A 6,000-nucleotide genomic window follows, 5' to 3' on the forward strand; every position below is an offset into this window, starting at 1 on the left:
TCTCCTAATTTTATATATGAAATTGAGATAAAATCAATTACTAATTGATTTTACAATTAAAATCAAATTACAGATTAAAAATATTTACTAATTTGGATATATATATATATATATATATATATATATATATATATATATTCACAACATGTTAGTACGTACATACTTAAAAAATTTTATTAATATTTAAAAAAAATTATTGTTAATGGTAAAACGTCTGAAAATATTTATTATTGTCACTATCGATAATAAAATCTAAAATTTTGAGATAAATATTTTGGTACATTTATTATATTGTATGATGTAAGTTGGTCTATTTGTGAAATAATAATCTCCTTTAATGAATGTATATTAAAATAGTAAAAATATTTGGATCTCTTTATACTCAAATATTTTATTCCTTCCTTTGATTTCCTAATTATTTTTTACTATTGTAGGATCACAACAAATACTAATTTGAAAATTGTATTGTAGTGTTGACTTTAAAATTCTTTAGCCTTTTCCAAAAGGATGTTTTGTTTTGATAGAATACCAACCTAGGCTTAATGAACACTACATATTATTAACAAATTAGTTAACTAGCTAGCTAGAGCTAAATACTTGCTTAAAGAGAAATCTTAGGTATTAAAAATTTCTATCTCTTGATAGAAAGTTTCACCCACGTCTATAGACGGTAACATTTCATAAGATTAGATCTTCTAATGTTAAATGCTCCTTGTTATAGAAGCATTTTATATTTAGTTAAAAAGGTCACACAATTTTTTTTGCCTATGTAAATATTTTCATCTACAGAATGGTTGATGTGTCACGTAATGAAAATGTGTGAGTGCAATATATCTCTGGCATTGCAAAAAAAATATCGACATAGACCTAAATTCTTGTAGCGTTTGTTTATTGATTTTTTTTAATCATATTGACAAAGAGTTCTCTTTATCTTACAATCTTTGATATAATATATTTGAATGAAGAAATAAGAAAAAAGTAATTGAGTTCTCTTTTTCTTGGTTTTCTCTCTTTGACCTTGTTGTCCATAGACTATATCAAACATGAAGTTGTGAAAAAGATATATATTGATAAAATTTGTATATTAATTAATTCCCTATGTTGTATATGTGATTGCTTTCTAGGAGGAAATAACTTTTTTCTTTTTTATGATGAAACCCTCAATTTTTAAAATGATAAGGGGGTATTTTTTTACAATTTAGAAATAGTTTTGGATTCAAGCTTTATAGTTTAATTGATTTTTAGAAAGTATATATATTATTTCAATCATGGTATACACAATTAGTTTTGTTTTGTTTTGGTTTTTATACTTTCAAAATTTTTAATTAGATTTTGTATTTTGTATGTTCTTTTTTGTTTTTATACTTTAAAATAAAGAAACTAAATGGTAATTTTTTAAAAGTGCAAGCAACAACATAAACCTTTATATATATATATATATATATATAATAAAAGAAACAAAATAAAAAATATACATATAGTGGCCCAAAATGAATGTTTGGTAAGAAAAACTCAAAATAAATGAAGGCCAAAAAGTAGGAGTAGAAAATAATCTTCCTAAAAGGTATAGATATTTGAAGATTGTATGAATGTGTGTGTATATGACCTAAAAAATTTAAAGAAGAATTATGATTGTCATGAATTATATATTGTATAAAAGAGGATAGAAATAGGAAGGTGAAGTTTTTTCTAAAACAAAAAATAATAAATAGAAAGAAAAAAAGAGTTAGGAGCGAGCAATTGAAGTATTGTAATTTGAATTTAAGAAAGATACAAATTATTGTAAGACTGGGGTGTAAGAACAACCTGATAACCTGGACTACTCTGGGTTAGTTTAAAATGTGGGTTAGGTTGGGTTGAAAATTTTGGTTTTTTTCAGGTTGGGTTGGGGGTTGAAAAATTTGGGTCAATCCAACCCAATCCGAATTAATAATTTATATATATATATTTATTTATATTTATATTATAGATATTTTATTATTTATTTAATATTTATGGATAATATTTAAAATGTTGAACTTTTATAGATATTTTAAACTTTGAATTTATAGATGTTTGAAATTTTGGATATGAGTGTTTATCGACGTCGTACAACAATTTTAAACTGTACAAACATCAAAAATGAAAAAATAATAATACAACCCGACAATCCAACCCAACCCAACCCATATTTTAAGGGTTGGGAATATAATATGGGTTATTCGGGTTATCAACCTAACCAACCCGAAAATATGGATTGGATTGAAAATGTCCCTCAACCCGACCCGTTTACACCCTTATGTAAGACATAGTAAGAAAAGAGGATTAACTTTGAAAAACAAAAGTCGCAATAGTTATCAAATAGAATGTTTAGCTTTTATTTTAAGTTTTAAAAATAGTATTTTTGTTTCACTAAATTTTATTGATAGCTTATGAATTTGTAACTAAATTCCAAAATAAAAATAATTTTATAAACTATTTTTTTAGTTTTTATAATTTGTAGAATTTTAAAACTATTTTAAAATGTTAACAACAAAACATGTATATATATCAATGATATTGGGTCAATGGAATTGATATAAACTATTTCATTTCTAGAGGTCGAGATTTAATCCTCTATCCTGCTGTAGTTGTTGACTAAAAACACGTATAAATTAATATATATAAGTGGTGACTATAATTTATCGACAAAATTAAAAGAAAAAGAGAATGGTTATTTGAGCAAACGTTTTTTTTTTTTAAAATGTCTAATAAATTTATATTTTTTAAAAAACATCAAAATTCAAAATTCAAATTGTGTTAAAAGTTGTAATCTAATATTTATTTTCTCTTAGAAAACTATATCATGGAAAATCTACCTTTTTTTTTTCCTTACATTTAATTATTTCTTTTCGTTGATTTGTCATTCAAGAAAAAAAAAAAAAAGAGAAGAATTTGATGGGGGAATGTGGGTATGATGAGTGCGAGGATGTTGAGGTTAAATTCCAAAAGTTCATCATTTTCTTTCCTTGACTTTTTTTTTTTCTTATTCCTCCTTAACTTGAAAATAATGATCAATACCCATAGTCAAAAATCCACTAGATTATGACATATCCATCATATAAAACGATTTGAAAAGACTACAAATTTTGTGTAGGATAATGAACACATTTTATTTTTAATTAAAAAATAATTTTAGGTAGTTTGAATCATACGTCATAACTTATTTAAACATATAAGTATGTCATTGACATCGAAGTTTGTAGTTTAAATCTTTCTACCCATACTATTCCAAGAAATTAAATTATATATTATTTCAATCACGGACATTACATTCTTTTGTCAATTTTAGTTTTCTTTTTTTCTCTCTTTTTTAAAATAGGAATACATTAAAAAAAAACTCAAAACCTGAAACTAATTAAATTAAGTACTCTACACATAAAAAACAGAGGGAATTCAATCCAGAGACAAAAAAACCCGATCTTTGAAAGAATAGGAAAATTCCCTCGTACAAGTCAACTTAGCCAGTAAGTATGTTGCCGATTACAATCTCTAAAGAAAAAAAAATGATCATTTGTGAAGATGGCTAACTTAACTTCCTCACCAAACAATCGAATCACCTCTATCTTTACTGTTCTTAAAGTTAAAACTTAATTATTTTGTGAATTTAGCAAGTTTTACCGATCTAATGATTATTATAAGTGAATGAGGATTTAATTAGATTTTAACTTCTTTTGTTGTGGATGCCTAATTTCTAAAAATAATCCACACCTATGCTACTAATTTTTTTAGGGGGGTTTTAGGGTTGTTATATTATATGATGACTTTTTCTAAAGTAGAATTGATTTGGTTTGATGGATAATATTAAAGTAAACAAGAAGGAAAAGGAAAATACTAGAAAGAAAATGAAACCTTTTTTGTATTAACCAAAGAAAGTTAGATTTGTTGAGTTTTAAGGATATTTCATATTATTGCAATTTTTTAATAACAAATTGTTGTAATATTTTTTACAATTTTTTTTCTTAAAAAAAAGATTTGAAAAGGAAATCCCCTCTAAATCTAAATATTTTATTTCAATTTTCCATACTTTTAAGTGAGGATATTTTTTAGTGTGTCATATATATATATACATACATATGCTTATTTAGAAAATTTACCATTACCAATGATAAAAATATTTTGAAAAGAAAGGGATCCTACTAGATAGAAACTTCCAATTAGAGAATTATGGTACACGATAAAAGCGTTGAAAATATTTACAAACTATAATAAAGTTTTATATTAGTGATATACTTCTGTTAGTGTTTAATTATCAGTGATCATGTTATATTTTATAAATACTTTGTTTCATTTTGTTATATTTGAAAATATCTATTTTATTATTATTATTTTTATTGTGATAAAAGTGATTTTAGCAAATTCAAAGTCACTCTTAAACATGCATGTTTTAATTATTTTACAAAATCGGTCACAAAACACCAACTTCATAGGTTGTGAAGATGCGACAATTATTATTTCACATGTAAACAAAATGTTACATAATAATAATGACTCCAACCCTATAAAAGGAGCGTCTTTGACTTAGAGTTTCTCCACATTTTATTTTTTTTTTATATATTTATTTGAAAATTACTAGTAGGAGAATTTTGAAGTAAATATAGATGAAAGAAGAAATGTGGATGATAGATTATGATTATGATAACTACATATAATAGATATGTAGTGATAATGAATAAAATGAAAAGGATTTGGTGTTTTTTATTGAAAGCATAAAGGCTCAAATTGAGGCGTTTTGAAAGGTGCGGATCCTTAGGATCTATATATGAATTCTCTCCATTTTTATTTCCTTTGAGAATAAACATATGGATCCCTAAAACCTCCCTTAAATTATAAGTTTAAATCTTACCTCTTATTTCAGGAGCATTCCGTTTTTAGTTTTTAGAATGAAAGTTTATTTTAATTTATTATAATTTGTTGACTTTTTTGTTTTTAAATAAAAGAGTTAGATTATTAATCAAATTCAAATAAATAAAAATATGTTCTCTTGTAGTTTTTAAATTTTAGCTTTATTTTTTAAAATAGTGATCGAATGTAGTTAAATCGCCAACAAATTTGAGAGAAAGAAGGAGTGTTTATAAGTTTAATTAATTTTTAAAAAAATTAAAAATCATGTGGTTATCATATGAGCTTAAATTTTCATTTTTCCTTTTTTTTTAAATTTTTTTTGGATCGTCTATTTCGTCTTTGAACTTTTAATTTTGTGTTCAATAGGTTATTGAACTCTTAAAAGTGTCTAATAGATTCTTAAGGTATCATTCAATTATGAATTTTAAAATCAACTTTAACATTAATGAAAAATAGTTAAAATTAAGGATTTCAAAAAGTAATAATAGAAAAATAAACTATTTAATTATCATTTGTAGAAAAAACCACTAAAAGATAAAATTTTATTGCACTTCTATAAAGGGTAAATATTTCGTCCATTTTACTATTTTTAAAAATTAATTTTTTTTGTGTTTCTTTTAAATTTCTTTAAACTAATTAATATGCATCAATATCAAATACAAAACTCAATATTAAAAGAAAAAATCTTAACACTTACCAATCAAGTAAAAATAAAACTCAAAGTTCAAGGATAAGATCGTAGAACTTTGAAATTTATGGACTAAATTGAAATTAAACTAAAAAACTTGTAAAGACTAAAAAAAATATCATTTAAAAATCGATACAAAATGAAAACTAAATATAATGCAAAACAAAATATATCTTTTATAAAAAAAAAAAGTATTGTATCATCGTAAACATTCATCATTTAGGTAATAATAATAGGATTGAAATCAAATTAATTCAAATAAGCAAATAATTAAACTAAAAGGTTTATCTTTGAAAAACGAGTTTGTTACTTTCATTTGAATCACTTATGAAATGATAAAAGAAAGACAAAGTGGTGAAGTAAAAATAATTAAAACAAAGTGTGTGTGTGTGTTGTTGTTGCTGCTGCTGCATGAAAGATTGAAAGGGACCAAACATTGGAATGAAAGC

Source organism: Cucumis melo, chromosome 6 (assembly GCF_025177605.1).
Source record: "Cucumis melo cultivar AY chromosome 6, USDA_Cmelo_AY_1.0, whole genome shotgun sequence".
In the NCBI taxonomy this organism is placed as follows: Eukaryota; Viridiplantae; Streptophyta; class Magnoliopsida; order Cucurbitales; family Cucurbitaceae; genus Cucumis; species Cucumis melo.